The 11,662-nt window shown below is 34.8% G+C and overlaps 1 long non-coding RNA gene across 1 annotated transcript in view; it reads right to left on the bottom strand.

The window, feature by feature from the left end:
- Nucleotides 1-11,662, bottom strand: part of LOC102481983 (uncharacterized) — a 108,443-nt gene that overhangs the window by 95,359 nt on the left and 1,422 nt on the right. Inside the window, exon 2 of the long non-coding RNA XR_003548006.1 lies at nucleotides 6,541-6,656. This is a non-coding gene — a long non-coding RNA (uncharacterized LOC102481983). The remainder of the gene's footprint in view (nucleotides 1-6,540; nucleotides 6,657-11,662) is intronic.

Consider the following 11,662-nt stretch of genomic DNA (forward strand, 5'->3'; position numbering starts at 1 on the left):
TCGCCAGAAAGATAGAGAGAGACAGAGACAGAAAGCAAGAAATCACCCCCAGAGGGGATGGCCACACCTCAATCCCTTCTCCTCCATTGTCCTCTCAGGATCTTGGGCACGCACGCACACATGCCCAGTGTGAGTTTAAGCCACTGGGTCTGGGACTCGAATTATGGTCGATCACATGGGAGTCCAGCAACATAGCCATTACGCCAATTGCTGGTCCCAGATTTACATACTTCTTATAAAGTCAATAGTCTTTTAAATAATGTATAGGACTCACCACAGTTTTTCATAGGTTCTTAAAAATTGGAAGTAACCTTAGCATCTCATCCGGTCTTTCATAGGCTGAAAAGAATTATTATCCACTTCCTCTGTACTAGATACTATTTTAGACATGACTATCCCAGTGAGTATCATAAACTGGTTTCTGCCCTGGTGGAGTTTACATGTCAATGAGAGAGACAGGAAGGAAGATAAATAAGTGAGGCATAGAGTATGTGAGTTAAAACTATCAAGGAAAGACTTGGAAATGAGGGGTTATTTCATTCTGATGAGCGATTCCACCACCCTCTTTAGAACAGAATGATCGCTGGCTCTCCCATTGTGACGATGGCCTCGGGCCATTCCAGTGATGGCATCACTGCCTCAGAACCTAACTGCTCACTTGGATAAATCTCTCTAGTAAGAAAAAGAGGATTTCTTTTCCTTACATACAAACTAAATCTTAGTTGTCCATGTCTAAACAAGAATATGTCACCTTAATGGCAGCCTTTTGGGTTCAAAAATAAACTATGGGATTTTCACTACTCATGATTTCAAGAGTATCTCCAACTTTCTTTCTGACTGTATTAAACATGGTTCTATATTGAATATGTGGAATGTTATATAACAATAATGTCATACAATTGTTACTGCTTCATTCTTTACAAAACATGTTTGCATGCTTTGTATTTCTTAATCCTCAGAGTAAGTTCCAAAATAACAGTATCTTTATTCTCCAAATGAGTTAACCAAACCTCCAGGGTTAAGTGAGCACTTACTTACATGTCTAAATTATATACTCAGAAGACATGAACAATCTAAATCCTTACAATGTGGTTGCTCTGAAAATCTGGGCTCTCTGGGTCTTAGTTATATCTATTTTTTTCTGATGATGTAGTACTAATAACCAGCATTTCATTCAAGAAATGGTAATTCCCCTCGTCACAATGTTGCTCTTTTTTTCATTTTTGCCTGATATCATTTCCAGATTCTCTTCTTTTCAGCCTGATGACACTTTCTATTTTCTTCTACTCCTGTAGGTATGTCCTTGCTTTCTATATAGATAAAGCAACACCCCCCGATGGCCCTGCCTCGAATTGAATTCTTGCCATCTCTTCTGAAGGCTTTTTACTCTGTTTTGTTTTTAGAAAAACTTTCTATAGGTAATATTTCCTGACATCTCCTATAGGTCAAAAACTTGTCAGGAGCTTCACAAATATCAATATCTCCTTTAATCATCATAGCAGCCTATGAACAATTACGACGGAGAACTCTTAAGACTCAGTGAGATAATGTCGTAGGTCCAAATGGAAGAGCTGGCTTATATTATTTTCTCTATCTACAACATTATAGTTTACAGTTAATGTTAAATAAAATAGTTTTCTTCTAGATAAACAGAGGGAAAAAAATAGAAAAGAAAGCACAGCCTCTGAGGAGTTAAAGAGAGGGAAGTGAACTTAGTATAATGTTTATCCGACCTAAAAATCCACCATCCGTCCACTGAGGGAGCATTCAGGTGCTTAAACATGATGTCCATGTTTCTGAAAACAAATTTTGATATGTGAGCCCTTTTTTGCTTTCCCTGTACCTCGTCACTGATGTAATTGGCATAATCTGAGAGTTCTATTTGCAAATCATATTGAGAAAACGAGGTGGTAAAAATTCAACACTAGAGGTGTGTCACATTTTTACTGGGATACAGAGATTACAGTGTGTAGTAGGCTTCTCAGAGAATGTTAATACATTGCACATTCTCCTCTAGCTCTAGCCTGCCTTAAAAAAAACCAAAAAGCAAGAAGACCAAGGTGACATGTCTGTCACTTCCCTCTGAGACATACTACACGCCGTAAAACACTTCAATCTCCACTTGTACTTTGAGTAATTTCCTTTTTGGCGTGGCTCCTCCTTCAAGATTTTTCAGGTAAACAGCATGAGATTACTGTATGTCATATAGAGTAGAGAGCATGGATGATTTTATTTCACCATTCTGATGAAATAGAAACCACAGTTAATATGCTTCATTTAACGGTGATTTGAGCATCAGTATAAGAATGAGGTATCACAAAGGAATCCTAATATCAGGAAAGTCTTGGTAATCTACATGATGTCTTCATATAGTAGATTTTACATTAAAACCTCTATGTCCAGAAATTGCTGTTCCATTCCAGGTAGTCAAAGTTTCCCTATATGTCTCTGTCTACACAAGTGCATCATGGTGGTGTCTGTTTTTCTGTGAGTTTCCTGAGGCTAAAGTTTTTTGGCTTGGTAACAATGTGGTACAGAGGTGGTTAGCTTAAGACAATTGATTCTTCCTCTGATTTTGGCTGAGCACTTGTATGGCTCTCAATTCAGAGTCAAGGAGAGAAGAAAGAGAGAATTGAAAAGACTAGAAGGAAGGAGGGCTTCAGGGGAGGGGTCAGAGAAAAAAAAGATACCTGACAAAACACTACTTTGAAAACCAACATTGTCAGGACAATCATTGTCACTGGATTTAAAGTGGCACAATTTAAAATTCATAATGAAATCTATTTTCACTGTGAAATACAAAGATTTTGAAAAGATTTTTCTACTGCAAAAATACGAATGCTGTGAAATAGATGTTTCTTTTTTCTCCTACATTATAACCTCTGAGGGTAACTTTACCCTAAATTATGTGAAGTTGTAATTATCAGCCATATCCAATTAAAAATGCTAAGCCGGTTTCATCTTGAAAGAGAGACACTGACAATATCTAAATATGTATATAGATGATAAATTAGTTATTGTCAAAGTTATCGCCACTCATTATTGTGCTTATACAACAGTGTCATCTAGTGGACACTGGTCAGGCAGGTTGTAACCAAGATTCCTGACGGAGCTTATTTAAAACGAGCTGGCCGTAGATGAAAATAGGCTTTGTCTCTTTCAGTTCCCTGAAACGAAAGCAATTTAAATCATTATTTCTAATCCAGGTCATCACTTCAATTTGTTTTTTTCGGTTTTTTGTTTGTTTGTTTGTTTTTGCCAGCATAGCAAAAGAACGGAAAACTTTTTGTGCCTACAGAATGAAATTTCAAGAATTTCTTTTTATTTTGACTTTTAAGATAGCAAAGAACAAAAGAAAATGACAAAATTGCTATGAAGGGTAGATGTCAGTATATGTATAGTAGTCAGAAGGAGAAAGTTGGGGCTGAAAGGTTATTGAATAAGTGTCTGGTCTTGAAGTGAACAGAGGCCACATCAACAACAACGACAAAACAAAGGAATTGCAGAATATGGGAGTTCTGTTGTTTTATTTCCAAAGATTTGCCATGTCCTTAGTTATCTTTTTTACACATTTCCGTAGAAGAGATATTGCTTTTAGAACAGAATTTTTCAAAAGCCCATGTTTTTTAATAAAAGCATTAATTGCCACTTATTATGAATAATATATTTCTGTTTGATCAAAGCCACTTAGGTTTAATTTTTCCCCAACTAATCACACACTGCAGACACATAATGGCACTGCAATGAAGTCCACATTTTTCCTCATTCTCTGACTTTTTGATAGAAAAATATGGAAATCCTGCAGTTGCTGAAAGGATGCGAAAGTTAGGCTTTATAGGATATCCTAAAAATAAATATAAACACATTTTTAAAACTCCAGTTTAATATCTTGTCAATTTTTTACAGTAATTAGGCAGCTATAAAAGGCTACATGTTTTGTATTCCAAAACTACTAAAAAGTAGAGGATTATTTTAAAGCGCTTTTCGTTTTGGAGATAAGGGAAAAGGCATGTTAAGGCTATCAAAAAGTATAAAGTTTCATTATTCAAACATCTAGTTTTAGGCTCATGTTACAGGTTCTCTAAATTGAATGTTTTATTCCAATTTGATAACTTTAATAATACTATTTGATTTGGACATGTTTAAGTGATACCATAAAAATAGATGCTATTAAGTTTATCTCCATTTGATTTGACAATGTATTTTTTCCTCTCTTTTTAAGACATTTCAAGTAGAGCTAGAATTGAATGTTTAACATGATCTAGTATGGTGATTTAGAAAAAAAGGGCACGGTACTATACTGATGTTAACTGAAGATTATCATTCTGTATTTGTCTACATTATTATGAAAATATTCAGTTGTTAAGATATAGTCATTTACCAATTTAAAGTAATGTAAAGGTTAACAAATTTGAACATTAACTTGAAACAGACTATTATTTCTTTAGTAAGCAGAAAGTACTACTTTTATTTCACCTTTACTTTTTAACAGTGTGATACAAATAAATTGAGTAAAATGCCATCTGCATTGTGTGTGTAATTTGTATTGAATATTAATTTAAAATTAGAGTGCTAGTGTTTCAAAATAGAATATTTACATTGATTGATTCATAGTTTCTGTGTAAAATTCACTAGTTCTTTCTGTGTAAAAGCTGCATAAGCAAAAGTGGTTGATACTTTAAGACATATAAAGTGTACATAGGGCATGTTCATTTGACATCCTGAATTTTTAAATTATAAAACTTGTAAATGAACATAGTAGAAGTTTGCAAGTTATTTGGGCCTTTGAGGGAAAAAGAATATCTAGACTTTTGGTGACACCAGATGAAGATAAATTCTTTCCAAATTTGCACTTTCTTCTCTTTTTTTTTCAAAATCAGTTACTTTTTACTCACTCAAAATTAACAAGTCATAGAATTGAACTGGTAGCTGATAGGCAAGGCCCAGGTTTGGTTTTCTGGCTCAATCAATATATAGTGAGTATTTACTAAAGTCTATGGAACACATTGTGGGTGGGGTAGGAAGTGTGGGATACACAATCCACAGCCTTTTCCAAGCTTCAATCTACTTGATGAGATAAAACATACATGAATAAGAAATTAAATAATGATGCAAGATTTAAATAACAGTTAAATCTGAAAATAGATACGTCACAGACAGGTTTATACTCATTTATTACAAGAATAGTCCAGGAGCAGAGAGACTCTTCTATATGTAAGGGGGATATTTTGTAGAAAAATCGTGAACAACAAATTTCTAATGAAGGTCTTTATAGGGCAGAGGTACAATTAAGAGAAAGTAAATTATACTTGTAACATCATGGTCCATTTCTTTTGTTTTTGATAAGTGTTTTTGGGTTTGGTTTTGTTTCTTAGGCACGGTCTCCTTACACTGCAATCTTTCTGTCTAGGTGCCCTGAGTAGCTGGGACCATACACGTATACTCTGTATGTCCTGCTTTTAGGGTGTCTGGACATTCCACCTGAACCTCCCAGGTGGCCTCAGTCTGCACTATTGTGGCTGGATTTTCACAGATATTTTAGTAATAACTAGATGCCAACATTTTGCTGTAAGTGACTTGAATTCTATGAAAATTATCAACTTTCTTAGGAAAATAATTTCCAATGTTTGTCCCTCTAGTAAATACTACTCAGCAGAGAAGCAGCACAATTTGATTGTCTACACTACAAAATGTCAAATGAGACTCCTGTTGTCTCTACAAGATACTAGTTATTGAGGAACCAGAAGTCTAATAAATGTAAGGCAATTGTTCGGTCATTTTTTTGAGTTACGGATTACTTGGAAAATCTAATCAGTATCATGAAAGTTCCTGAACAAAGTTAAAAAGTGGCATCTTCATAAAATATTATTTTGCTGTTCAAATTATGTCTCCCTATTTTGTTTTATTCTTTAAGTATCTGAACATTCTACCTTCTTCCACAATAGGGAAATAAACATATTTATTAAAAGTGAACATTTCTATGTATTAGTCTATGCCAGTTACCTAATAGCATAGAGATTTTCATATTATTTTTTAGTAATTCACTTTTTTTGTTTTCTGATAAGATCATAATTAAATTATCTATGTAAAACACCAATATAATATTATATTAAAAGCTAATCAATTTTTATAGTATTACCTCAATAATTCATGGTTCAAGGTAATGACTGAATGATATTTCTTATTTTGTTCTTTCCATCTACCTTAACCATGGTTATTTAGATTCCAGAGTAACTTTATTTTAGAAATTAATTTTCCCAGGTGCATTTTCTGTCATCTGATTTTTACTTTCAGTCTAATAGTCTCCGTTTTCATGGAGCAAACATTATTCCATACTTTACTAGACACTTCTGTTTTAGGTAGATACAATAGAATGACACTATAGAGTTTAAAAATAAGGGATGTATATTCCTAGGAAGGAATAAAGGAACCAAAAAGCATTCTTACTTAGACTTATTTTTTTAAAACAAACTTTGAATTTAAAATGGTGGTTTCTAAAATTGTTGCAGGACAGATTGTAGAGCATATTTAAGAACTTACAAGTTGTTGTTGGGAAATTCAGTCATTCCATGCTTTTGATTCACTTATTCTTTCCATCATTTATTCAATGAATGTATATTGATTAGTACAGGAACTCTGCAGGGCCACATATTTATCTGAAAAAGGTAAAAGGTCAATTAGAAACACATGTAAATCAATGTGTATAAACTCCATGTGCTACGACTCATACCGTGGCTAAAGGGCTGTAAAGCAGGGAATCTCTTACCAGTGTCTGCCCCTCTGGGAACACCCCAGGACTGAAAAATTGTTTTAATAGTGTCATTGTGAACCTAGAGAGGCCCACATCACTGATCACCCCTCAGAGTTCAAATCAGAGTCTCCGATAATTCATTAGCACACTTTTAAATTATAACAGTTTTTGTTTTACTTCTGCTTGGTGTATAAAATTAGAAAATTGTAGATGAGTTTAAGAAGCAAATTCATGTGGCCACAATCTAACACCCAAGAAAGAAGACTCTCTGGTGACATTTTGTTTATTTTCTCTATTATATCTATGTCTATATTCCTTTCTCTAAATCTATATACATACACGGTTTTAGAGATTTTTTTTCCATAATTGAGACCATACTGTGAAATAAGTTTTTTTCCAACACATTTTCAAATGAACCCAACACATTCTTCAAATGAATCTAAAATACAGTGTTTATATGATCTGGGCTTGGAGAAAGCAAGTCTTTCCTAAAGCAAATCTATGGAGAGATAATCCAAAAGGGCACTGAGGAAGCACTTATTCTTATAAGCCTAAAGACCGTCCATTTCCAGGACTCAGGGGAGAGTTTTGTTCATTGTGTGCCATTATGCTAATGTCTTCATATTGTGTTACTTGAGTGTTTGAACTCAACTGCAGACAGCTCTTTCCTTTATGCTCTGGGGAGACTCAACCTCAAGTGCATAATCCCCAGCCCAATCAGACTTCTCCACCATGACTCTGGGAGCATGAGTTCTTTGATGTTTAAATATGGCTCATACCATTGCTCTTTTGAATGGAATGCAAGTTATAGCCAAATTCTACTCATCTTGGAACACTGTGCAGTACTAGCATATCCGCCGAGCACTCAGTTTGGTGGAAAGGAACATTTTTCCCCCAATACTGATTGGTGTTTCTTGAGAAGAGAATATTAGTTGGGAAATTGTATTGGTGGTGGTGAGGCAGAGACAAATGGTTTCCTGGGCTGATACTGTGTAGGGCCGGGAATGGCCAACTCTAAAAGCAGGTAGCCTTCAAGATAAAGCAATGATTAACAAGACCCAGCCTACAATACAAGCTTCTGTGTGAGGAGGCCTAGTAGTTGAGGTAATAAAGTTGATTCCAGGACAGACAACCATTTAATGGAGTGAGGATCACTCTACTGTTAACAAAGATGACTTGACAAAGAATGTTTTATAAATAATATATATATATATAATTTAAAATTATATATATAATTATATAGGGCATGAGTGCTCTCCAGAGAAAGAGAGACAGAAAGTGACAAAGCACCCCCACTGGGCAGATGGCTATGCTGCAATCCCTTCTCCATTCTCCTCTGTGGATTTTGGGCACTCACACACATACACACCCCACTGATGTTTTTTTAAGATGTTAGGTTCCAGATTCAAACATCACTGTCAGCAATGTGGGCTCCAGAAGCCTTAATCACCACGCCACAAGTTGACTCCATTACATTTTCACCAGGTCATAAACCTGAAAAATTGTATATCACACACACCAGCTCATAGTCCTAGTCCCCTATTTAGCCACTCAGGGACAGCTGCTAACCCACTCTTCTTCTCTCTGCAACCTCAGAGCCTTTTTCCTTGAAGTCCAACCCAGGTGACCCATAATCCACAAAAAAATTTATTTTTGGCAAAACTCTTGGTTTTAGCATTGCGCAACTTTTTTTTTTTTTTTAAGAATTATTTTATTTAACTCTAATTTGACTAGAGAGGGACAGAGAGAGAGCAAGTGCAAGAATGAGAACAAGAGAGAGAGAGAAAGCAAGTCACCAGGTCTGGGACTTGAATCGTGGTTGGCCATGTGGGAATCTAGCACCTTTAACCACTGTACCATCTGCCAACTCCAGCTTTGTGGAATTTCTTATTGGTATGTAAAAGTAGTTTTAAAATTCAGTCTTCTGATGCATTTTTCTGGCTGCCAATTATTATTGTAGATAGTTATAGCTCTTCTTCCCAAGATTGACCCAAGAGTGTGAACAAGATGCTTCGTCATCATGGTCATTGCCTGGCTTTTCTCCCTCTACCCACCTCCAGTGTGACTTAAGAGACTTCCATCAGAGAGAAGATTATGAGGGTCCACATCTATCCATGATGCAGTTCAGCACAATAAATGGAGATGTAGATAACTTTGTTTCTGCCAGCCTCAAAGGACTCTATTGTGATCTGAGAAGTATTTCATGATGAGTAAAGTCTTTTTACAAGCAAAATGAGAAATAGTGATTGACTGTTTTTAAAAAATAATTGGAATAATAATAATAATGATTGGGAAACACAGTGAAAAGATATTGAATAATGAAGTGGGGAGATTAATGTCTCTGTATTGACTGACATGTATGGCATCCCCTTTTGAAAAAGCAATGTAATACAGTATAAAGTTATATGCAATCCAATGTAATATGCATATAAACAAGATTATGATGATAATAATTAAAAAAAATCATGTTTCCTGGATTCTCAGTAGCAAGCCCACACTTTGTAGGAGCCATATGAGAGGTCCAGTTTGTAAGCTCCAGCCACCACACACAGCCCATTTATTGGGCTCTGCTCTATGTCTGTGGGTATTAGCACACTGGCAGCTCCCGCAGATCTGCTGGACCTTCACATTCTATAATCTCAAGATTACGTCTACCCACTGTTGTAACTTCACAAAGTTAATGTACGTTTTTAATGTGGTCATAATGTAAGTATTACGTGAGCAATAAATATTTTAAATGTAATAAACACTCCAATTACTAGAAATGGACAAAAATTCATCTATACCTTTAGCCATCTGGGATGTAATTAACTTTGTGAAAGAGCTAGTGGTTACTCGAGAAGCAAAATAAAGAAGCAAAACATTTAAGGGACATAAAAAAAGAAAATTATCTACTGATGAGAACATGTATGATAATATCTTTAACTGGATTAATATCCATGGCATTCATGCTGGGAAAATTCATTTTATAATCTGTAATGATATACAGTGATAGAATGCATAAAATAAATTTTCAAAAAATTTTAAAAAAGAGTTAGTGACACAAGAGAAATTAGGGACTTTAGGTAGCTGGTGGTGACGTTGTGTTTCAACACCTGGAGAAACACCTGGAAGTCATGTATAAAGGTGTATTCATATTCAGTAGGGCAGTACACTGTACTCAATTTTCTCTATTATATTTCAATACATGAAAAAATATGTCCCAGGTAACATGTAGACAACTTACAATTATTTGCTATACTCTGTTAAAATTTTAATTTTTTTTTCAAAAGAATATGGTAACTTAAAGGTTTATTTAGTTGTTTAATTAAATTCTACTGAGTCACCATAGAATGTCTAATACAGTTCCTTAGACGAATATGTTCAAATAATTATAGATGATATAGGTATACATATAGTGACAGGGATATGCTATATAAATCCAGGTGAGTCATACACACATATGTGTCTGTGTGCATATATATGTGTGTGTATATGTATATATTCAAACATATATATATATATATATACATATATACACATATACATATATGTGTGTGTAAATTTTAATAACATTCTGGAATTGTATTTGTGTGTATACAACAGTGAGTATATCCATTTTAAGATATTAATATATTATAAAATATATAAAATAGTATATGTAACATGATATTTTTATTATATATAACCTGCAGCAAAATAAGTAATATATTTGTCATTCTACATAATAATTTTATAAATTATTGTATATTACATAAGCATACTATATATATTTATATATACAAACATATAACTTCAGAATGTGATTATAATTTTTATCAATTAAATTAGTAATTATATATGTAAACTAGCTATTTTGAGTTAAATGTTAGTTCCTTAAGATTATATCATTAGGGCAACAGATAAAGAAAATACTTTAAACTGGCTCACTTTTGAGGATGTATTCATTCTTTTAGTCTACATATATTTAGTAAACTCTGCTGGAATGTGGGAACACAAAGAGAAATAAAACAGGAATGCCTTCCAGGAATTCAGTCTACTAGGAAAGACAGGCATGTAAATACATAAGTTCTTGGGATATAATAAATTCAATAAATGAAGCCTATACAAAGTAAAATCATAGCAAAAAGGAAAAAAGATGTCTTTTCTTTCTCTAAAGGGCTACAGAAAAGTTTGGTAGGAAAGAGCCTCCTGAACAAGTTATTGAAATAAGAGGAGGAAAATCCGATGAAAATTTGAGGAGGAACAGTCCTCAAGGCAGAGATAAAAGCCAATGCTGAGACCTGGAAGTTCCTGGTTGTTTCCATCAGCAGCTGCCAGAAGGGTGGCTGCAGAGGCCGGCACCTGAGCACTGCTCGAGGACATGGGAGCTGCTCCTCAGGATGCCCAGAGGCTCCCTTCTGGACTACCTCTCTTCCTCCTCACTGCCTCATTCTAACCCTCTACTCCATTTTATTTCTATTTAATCTCCCCCCTCCCAGACCAGAGCTGCTTTGTGTATAAACTGCCTGCTTTCTTCACATATTTATACACCACGCTTGGACAACTCAGTGACAACGTAGTTTTAGGTAAATCAAAGCTGCTTTTGTTTATTTGTTTGTTCGTTTGTAATAAATCACACCGCTGAAAAACTCAGTAGCAGCGGTAACTTCAGTTTGCTCTCCAGACTTCTACTTTAGCTATTTGAGTATATTCACAGATTACCACCGAAGCAGAAGTGAAAAGGGAGAGTTACTCTGCCACTGTCTAAATGTTTCATTCTTTCCTGTTAATAACCTGTATATCAATTTTTAAAAATGTTCTTATAATGTAAGCCATAATCTCAAAAGACCATAGGGCCAGGCAAGTAGCATATATTGATAGTCACAATAAAATGAGGCACAAGCTTCATATAAGTGACAGTTATCACTGAAAATCAGCGCAGGGGGAAAG

This window comes from Tupaia chinensis, unplaced genomic scaffold (genome assembly GCF_000334495.1).
Source record: "Tupaia chinensis unplaced genomic scaffold, TupChi_1.0 Scaffold146687_1, whole genome shotgun sequence".
NCBI classification, from domain to species: domain Eukaryota; kingdom Metazoa; phylum Chordata; class Mammalia; order Scandentia; family Tupaiidae; genus Tupaia; species Tupaia belangeri.